Below are 9,408 nucleotides of genomic sequence, written 5' to 3' on the forward strand. Positions count from 1 at the left end.
CCAATATATCTTGCTGAATGTATTGATTTGTTTTAAAGATCAGCTGTGAAGAAGAGGCTGTTGCAGGTGCAGAGACGGAGGCCAGGGAGCAGGTTACCCACCTGCCCTTCAGCTGGGGTCTCGGGTTTGCCATAGGTCAGAGGAAGGGCTGGTGTTTATGCGCCACACTAGCCTCCTCCCACCCCTCCTCATCTCACCCAATCAACATATCCTTCTTTCTATTCCATTCTCCCTCGTGCTTATCCAACGTTCCCTTAAAGGTATCTATGCTATTCGCTTCAACTACTCTTTGTGGTAGCAAGTTCCACACTCTGACCACACTCTGGGTAAAGACGGTTCTCCTGAATTACTTACAGGATTTATTAGTCACTATCTTATATTAATGGCCCCTAGTTTTGGTATCACCCATAAGTGGAAACATCTTATCTATGTCTACTCTTATCAAACCCTTTCTTCATCTTGAAGACCTTTATCAAGTCCGCCTTCTCTTTTCTGGAGAAAAAAGCCCCAGCCTGTTTAATTTTTCCTGATGGTTACAGCCTCTCAGTTTTGGTATTATCCTTGTAGACCTTATTTGCACTTTATATCCTCTCTATAATATGGAGACCAGAGCTGTGCACTGTAGTCCAAGTGTGATCTAATCGTCTCAGTCCTTGAAGGATGGAGGGAAACCTTCCCAGCCACACAGCTATGTTAGTTGCACCTGTAAATCAAATTTCAATCAAGTGCCCCCCTGGTTAAAGGGGGGGTGGTGGGGACACTAAAACCGACACATTAAACAAATTAACTTTTAACAATAAACAGTCAAATTAAAATTTGGTTGCCGGGGGTGATGATGCACTCCAGTCCCTCCGGCGCCCACCTCTAGCAGAAGGCCGTGAGCATACTGGTAGACACCGCGTGCTCCATCTCCAGGGACACCCTGGCTCGAATGTACCCGCAGAAGAGAGGCAGGCAGTCGGGCTGAACGACCCCCTCGACCGCCCGCTGCCTGGACAGGTTGATGGCCCCCTTGGCCGTGCCCAGGAGCAGTCCTACGAGGAGGCCCTCTGACCTGCCCGCTCCCCTCCGCACAGGGAGCCCAAAGATCAGGAGTGTGGGACTGAAGTGCAACCAGAATTTGAGGAGCAGCCCTTCAAATATTGTAACAGGGGCTCGCACATTCAACGTAAACATGGAACACGGACTCCTCAAGGCCGCAGAAACTGCAGGTTCCCAGCCACACAACTCTCAACATCATACAGCTCAAGGGGCATCTCTTAGATGTAGCAGCATAGGAGGTAAAGCAAGTTAGCTGCACAATGGATGGACATGATGGCACGAAGTAATCGTAGTTAGTGTTGGAAATTATTGTAATCATTATACTGGAAAGTAAAAGTTGATTAATTACATAGCCATTTTTCTGAATGTCTGCAACTTAACGGACTGCGTTGATGAAATGAGAGAAAGTGAGTTTTCTATTAATGAGAATCCATGTCTTAATGAGGGAAGTGTAGAGGGGAACTATCTTATATTTATGGCACCTAATTTTGGTCTCCCCATAAGTAGAAACATTTTCTCTATGTCTAACCTATCAAACCCACTCATAATTTTAAAGACCTCTTTCAGGTCACCTTCACTTCCTATTGTTTGATGGAATTTTTCAACAGACAATTGCCCATTTTTCACCTAAAATACGGGCAATTGGTGGGTGTATATCAGGAGCGGGGGGAGAGGGGAACACCTTGGTCATCCCTTGGACGCCCTTGGCCTACACGACACAGGCGGGCGGCTGCAAATTAGGGTCTTCTGTAGCCTGCCGGACCCCATTTGCAACTTACAGATAGAAATGAGAGAGACTGCGCAGGCTCCGCCCATTTGTACCAATCAGCGAGCAGCCTCACCAGGGGGCCTCAAAGGGACTGCTGGAGGTTCCTCCCGGCCCCACCGAATATTGCAGCAGTGACCAGCCACTGCTGGGCACTCCTCAAGCCCCCCCCCTCCCCCGTTCAGCCACAGGTGGGCACTTCCATCCCTCAAACCGCCCCCCCCCCACCCAGCCACAAGTGGGCACTCCCTCAAACCACCCCACCCAGCCACAAGTGGGCACCCCCCCAAACCCCCCCTCTCAGCCACAGGTGGGCACCGCCTCAACCTCCCTCACCCAGTCATGGGTGAGCACCACCATACCCAAACCTCACCCACCCACCCAGTACCTAGTGGGCACCCCACTCTCCCAATCCCTTCCCACCCAATCCTTGTTGGGCACCCCCCCAAACTCGCCCCACTCAGTCCCTGGTTGGCAACCCCACCCCCAAAACCCCACCCACCCAGCCACTTCAGCAAGCCATTGGTTGGCAACCCAGCTCCCATTGTACAAATCAATCTGTGCTGAAAACAATGTTGACAGTACCATACACATATGGCATACACATGACTGGACCTATTTCATTGCTCTTTTATCCTATACTGTCTTCTGTAGATTTTTTTCCGGTAGCGGAACTTGCCAATTAGCTGATTGTTACTAATTTTGTGACTGTCTCAGATGTTGTCTGAGGTATAGTGGCACTGGTCACTCCTGTAACTGGTCCCTGCAGCTTACGTCCAGGAGCGCGCCCATACTGCTCACTATCCAATTATACGTTAGCGTACCCCATGTCGCGGCAATATTGTTATCTGAACTGGATATCATGCCTTTCACACATGCTTTCATGCACCCTTCAATCTTCGGTAGACGAACAGAGAAAATTTTATAGTAACTCTTACCACACAATGACTTGATTCTGTATCACTCCTTGCAGCAAATGCAATAAACATGCTGCAGCATGGAGAGGGTGCAGCGCAGATTCACCAGAATGATACCGGGGCCAGAAAGGTTACACTATGAAGATAGGTTACATAGACTAGGCTTATCTAGGCTTGTCATCGGTGGACGTGCCTTCTGTTGCCTAGACCCTAAGCTCTGGAACTCTCTCCCTTATCCTCTCCACCTCTCTCCTCCTTTAAGATGCTCCTTAAAACCTACCTCTTTGACCAAGCTTTTGATTATCTGTCCTAATTTCTTCTTATGTGTCTCAGTGTCAAATTTATTTGTTTTGTCTTATAACACTCCTGTGAAACACCTTAGGTTGTTTTACTACGTTAAAGGCGCTATATAAATTCAAGTTGTTGTTGTTGTCAATAGATGATTATGGGGTGATCTAATTGTGGTATTTAAGGTAACTAAAGGAATTGATAGGGTAGATAGAGAGAAACAAATTCATCTGGTGGGGTAGTCCAGAACAAGGGGGCATAACCTTAAAATTAGAGCCAGGCCGTTCAGGGGTGACGTCAGGAAGCACTTCTTCACACAAAGGGTGGTGGAAATCTGGAACTCTCTCCCCCAAAAAGCTGTTGAGGCTGGGGGTTCAATTGAAAATTTCAAAACTGAGATTGATAGATTTTTGTTGGGTGAGGGTATTAAGGGTAATGGAACCAAGGCGGGTGGATGGGGTTAAGATACAGATCAGCCGTGATCTGGTTGAATGGGGGAACAGTCTCAAGAAGCTGAATGGCCTCCTCCTGTTCCGAAGTGCCTATCCCTAGTAGCAGGATCACTTATCTTTTCCTGGTCGATTTTATTGCTGAATACGACCTCACTAATCTCTCTAATCTTAGTCAGCTCTCTCCTAAAGCAGGTCACGCCTTGGCTTCCTGATCAGATCTTACAACAAATTAATCGGAAGATTAGAGAGATTAGAGAGGTCGTATTCAGCAATAAAATCGACCAGGAAAAGATAAGTGATCCTGCTCCTAGGGATAGGCACTTCGGAACAGGAGGAGGCCATTCAGCTTCTTGAGACTGTTCCCCCATTCAACCAGATCATGGCTGATGTGTATCTTAACCCCATCCACCCGCCTTGGCTCCATTACCCTTAATACCCTCACCCAACAAAAATCTATCAATTTAGATTTTTCCTTTCCTCCTGGACAGGAAACTAGCGACTGACCTGTGGCCTGCTCTCATTCTGGTGATCAGCCAGAAGGGCTGGCAATTAGCCCAGCTAATTGGTATTATTCCTACCAAGATACATTCCATGGAAAAATGGTCAACAATCCCAAAAGTTGACATTTGTTCTTCAGTGGCTTGTTAGAACATAAGAATTAGGAGCAGGAGTAGGCCATTCGGCCCCTCAAGCCTACTCCGCCATTTAATGAGATCATGGCTGATCTTTGACTTCAACTGCACTTTCCCACCTGATCCCCAAATCTCTTGATTCCGTTAGAGTTCAAGAATCTATCGATCTCAGCCTTGAATATACTCAACGGTTCAGCATCTACAGCCCTCTGGGGCAGAGAATTCCAAAGATTCACGACCCTCTGAGTGAAGAAATTCCTCCTCATCCCAGTCTTAAATGGCTGACCCCTTATCCTGAGACTGTGACCCCCTGGTTCTAGACTCTCCAGGGGGAAATATCCTCTCAGCATCTACCCTGTCAATCGCCCTCAGAATCTTATATGTTTCAATGAGATCACCTCTCATTCTGCTAAACTCCAGAGAGTATGGGCTCAATCGACTCAACCGCTCCTCATAGGTCAACCCTCTCGTCCCAGAAATCAATAGGAAATAATATAAAAATATTATATAAAAAATAAGACTTACTTCTCTACAATGTATTCTTGCGATGTGGGACACAGCGGTATGTATTCCGATCCCTTGTTGCTCCAGAGGTATTAAGAATCAACCACATAGTGTGGGACCAGAGTCACATGTAGACCAGACCAGGCCAGGATGGCAATTTACCTCTGTCGAAAGACACTGGTGAATTATTTGGGTCTTTACTGCGATTTGGCAACTTTGGTAGTCATGTTCTGGTGCTAGCTCACAATTTACTAGATTTTTAAAATTCAGTTTGACAATTTGCTGTGGTGAAATCTGAACTTATGACCTCTGGGTCAGTGCCATATCTACAAAACAACAGTGCCTACACTTCAAAACAAATTAATTGACTGTGAGGTGCTTCAGAACTACCTGAGGACATGAAAGACACTAAACGAAGAGCGGAGGCGTGAGACTGACTGGATTGATCTTCGAAATAGCAGCGCAGACTCAGTGGGCAGAATGGCCTCCTTCTGTTCTAAGATTCTAAGTTTATTCTTTCTGTCTGTACAATGTTTTTTGTGTTCGTTTTGGTTCAAGACCCACTCCAGGGACTTGAGCACATAAATTCAGGCTAACACTCCCAGTGCTGTGCTGAGGGAGTGCTGCACTGTCGGAGGTGCCGTCTTTCAGATGAGACATTAAACTGAGGCCCCGTCTGCCCTCTCAGGTGGATGTAAAAGATCCTGTGACACTATTTCGAAGAAGAGAAGGGGAGTTCTCCCCGGTGTCCTGGGGCCAATATTTATCCCTCAATCAACATAACAAAAACAAATGATCTGGTCATTATTACATTGCTGTTTGTGGAAGCTTGCTGTGCGCATATTGGCTGCCACGTTTCCCACATTACAACAGTGCCTTCACTCCAAAAGTACTTCATTGGTTGTAAAGCAATGTCCGGTGATCGATAAAGGTGCTATAGAAATGCTAGTCTTTCTTTCCTTTGTTGTAACTATCTGACTAATCTGTTGTGATGTAGAACGCACTGCTTGAAAGAATAATGAAGCTGATTCAATAATAATTTTCAAAAAGGAATTGGCTAAATACTGGAAGGGGAAAAATTTGCTGGGTAAAGAGCGGGGGAGTGGGACTAATTGGATCGCTCTTTCAAAGAGCCGGCACAGGCACGATGGGCCGAATGGCCTCCTTGCATGCTGTACAATTCTAGGATTGATCTGAACTTCAATGACCGCTGAGGTTTCATGATATTTGGTAACTCGGTGGCAAGGTTCACACCTTGCATTTTACATCTGCCCATCCAGTGTGCAGCAGCAACAAGCTGTGTGTACATAGCACATTCAGTGATGAAAAACATCCCAAGGCACTTAACAGAGGAAAAAGTCAAATCGAACATGCATCAACTCACTTAGCAACTGTGATGCTTAGTCAAACAGGTGAGGTTTAACAATAATAACTTGTATTTATATAGCGCCTTTAACGTAGTAAAATGTCCCAAGGCGCTTCACAAGAGTACCATAAAACAAAATTTGACACTGAGCCACATAAGGAGAAATGAGGGCAGATGATTATAATGTATGCACCTGTGAGGAAGCTCACAGGCTTGTAGAGCTGTTGCTGTCTCACACTCCTGATCTTTGGGCACCCTGTGCGGATGGGAGCGGGTAGGTCCAAGGGCCTCCTCGTAGGACTGCTCCTGGACACGGCCAAGGTGGCCATCAGCCGGTCCAGGCAACAGGCGGTCGAGGGGGTCGTTCAGCCTGACTGCCTGCCTCTCTTCCACGGTTACACCCGCGCCAGAGTGTCCTTGGAGATGGAGCACGCGGTGTCCACCAGTACGCTCGCGGCCTTCCGCGAGAGGTGGGCGCCGGAGGAACTGGAGTCATTATCATCCCCGGCAACCAAATTTTAATTTGATTTTATATGTTCTAAAGTCTAATTTATTTTAAATGCCGGTTTTAGTGTCCCCCTCCCCTTTTATAGGGGGCACTTGAAAATTTATGATTTTAGTGCCCAAAAAAACAAAAAAAACCCACAAAAATCACAAAAAAACCCCAAAAAAAGGGCACATGAAAAGTGTTTGGAGTGTCCCCCAGATCAGCGGGCACTTGATTTAATTTATTATGTTTTCCCCAAAAGAGTTGTAGAGCTGTTGCTGTCCCACACTCCTGATCTTTGGGCACCCTGTGCGGAGGGGAGCGGGTAGGTCCGAGGGCCTCCTCGTAGGGCTGCTCCTGGGCATGGCCAAGGGGGCCATCAGCCGGCCCAGGCAGCGGGCGGTCGAGCGGGTCGTTCAGCCCGACTGCCTGCCTCTCTTCCGCGCCTACATCCGGGCCAGGGTGTCCTTAGAGATGGAGCACGCGGTGTCCACCGGTACGCTCGCGGCCTTCCGCGAAAGGTGGGCGCCGGAGGGACTGGAGTGCATCGTTACCCCCGGCAACCAAATTTTAATTTGATTTTACATGTTTTAAAGTTTAATTTGTTTTATTGCCGGGTTTCAGTGTCCCCCTCCCATTTTAACCAGGGGGTGCTTGTATAATTTGTGGTTTTAGTGCCCACAAAAAAACCACAAAACAAAACACAAAACAAAACACAAAAAATAAAATAAAAAAGGACATTTGAAAACTGTTTGGAGTGTCCTCCGCCCCCCCCCCCCCCACCCCTCCTTTAATAAGGGGGCACTTGATTTAATGTTTATTTTTGTTTTCTACAAAAAGAGATGTAGAGCTGTTGCTGTCCCACACTCCTGATCTTTGGGCACCCTGTGCGGAGGGGAGCGGGTAGGTCCGAGGGCCTCCTCGTAGGACTGCTCCTGGGCACGGCCAAGGGGGCCATCAGCCGGTCCAGGCAGCGGGCGGTCGAGCGGGTCGTTCAGCCCAACTGTCTGCCTCTCTTCTGCGCTTACATCCAGGCCAGGGTGTCCCTGGAGATGGAACACACGGTGTCCACCGGTACGCTCACGGCCTTCCGCGAGAGGTGGGCGCCGGAGGGACTGGAGTGCATCATCACCCCCGGCAACCAAATTTTAATTTGATTTTATATGTTGAAAGTTTAATTTGTTTATTGTGCCGGGTTTTAGTGTTTCCTTCTCCGCCCCCGCTTTTAGCCAGGGAGCACTTGTATAATTTGTGTTTTTAGTGCCCTAAAAAAAAAAGGCACTTGAAAAATGTTTGGAGTGCCCCCCCTTTTAATCAGGGGGCACTTGATTTAATTGTTTGCAATCAAAAAGAGTTGTAGAGCGGTTGCCCACACTCCTGATCTTTGGGCACCCTGTGCGGAGGGGAGCGGGCAGGTCGGAGGGCCTCCTCGTAGGACTGCTCCTGGGCCTGGCCAAGGTGGCCATCAGCCAGTCCAGGCAGTGGGCGGTTCAGGGGGCGTTCAGTCCGACTGCCTGCCTTTCTTCCGCGGTTACATCCGAGCCAGGGTGTCCCTGGAGATGGAGCATGCGGTGTCCACCGGTACGCTCGCGGCCTTCCGCGATAGGTGGGCGACGGAGAGACTGGAATGCATCATCACCCCCGGCAACCAAATTTTGATTTGAACCATTAGTGATAAAAGTTAATTTGTTTAATTTGTCACCCTTTAATCAGTGGGCACCTGATTTGCTTTTGATTTAAAGGTACAACCAAATAGTTGTAAAGCTGTTGAGTTGGGAGTGGCTTAGCCAGTCACGTGATGTTCACAAGACTCAATAAAACCCCAGTCAGTTGGGTTTGAGGGATACACAATGAGGCGGGTGGTTCTGAGCCTGGTGGATGAACTGGTAATGTGTAGTGTGATTGTTGAACCTCTTGCTAATAAACCAGCTAGTTCTTAATAGCAATGTGTTACTATGAATTCTTAAGATAAGAACACATGAAGCAAATACATTACAATGACCAAAAACTTGGTCAAAGAGTCTGATTTTAAGGAGCGTCTTAAAGGAGGAAAGAGAGGCAGAGAGGTTTAGGCAGGGAGTTCCAGAGCTGAAGGCACGATCACCAATGGTCGAGCAATTAAAATCAGGGATGCACAAGAGGCCAGAATTGGAGGTGAGCAGAGATCTTAGGCGATGTAGGGCTGGAGGAGATTACAGAGATAGGGATGGAGGGATTTGAAAACAAGGATGAGAATTTTAAAATCGAGGCGTTGCTTAACCGGATGCCAATGTAGGTCAGCGAGCACAGGGGTGATGGGTGAATAGGACTTGATGCGAGTTAGGCATAGACAAGTTTTGGATGACCTCAAGTTTACGTAGGATAGAAAATGGAAGGCTAGCCAGGTGTGTGTTGGAATAGTCAAGTCAACAAAGGCAGCCAATCCATTACCACCTGTTTTGTGCCCCTACCAAAGTTAAATTTCACACCCTATCTCTCCACCACCCTCTCTAGTTTAAGAAGACTTTTAAAGGAGGAGAGGTTAAGGGTTTAGGGAGGGGGCACCAGAGAGTGTTGCTGAGGTGCTGATGGCTCAGTCACCAATGCTGGGATGAAATGGGCAGCATGTACACAGAAGGACAAAGTCTGAGGACCAATCCTGGCTGGCCTCTTTTCCTCTAATTCTGTGCTCCTGAGCATCCCTGATTATAGTCGCTCAACCATTGGCGGCCGTGCCTTCTGTTGCCTAGGCCCCAAGCTCTGGAATTCCCTGCCTAAACCTCTCTACCTCTCTACCTAGCTTTCCTCCTTTAAGACGCTCCTTAAAATCTACTTCTTTGACAAGCACGTGTCCTAATTTCTCCTTATGTGGCTGGGTATCAATTTCTTAATCTATAACACTCCTGTGAAGTGCCTTGGGATGTTTTACTATGTTAAAGGTGCTATATAAATACAAGTTGTTGTTGTTGACCAAAG

The sequence above is a fragment of the Pristiophorus japonicus genome, chromosome 19, assembly GCF_044704955.1.
Source record: "Pristiophorus japonicus isolate sPriJap1 chromosome 19, sPriJap1.hap1, whole genome shotgun sequence".
In the NCBI taxonomy this organism is placed as follows: domain Eukaryota; kingdom Metazoa; phylum Chordata; class Chondrichthyes; family Pristiophoridae; genus Pristiophorus; species Pristiophorus japonicus.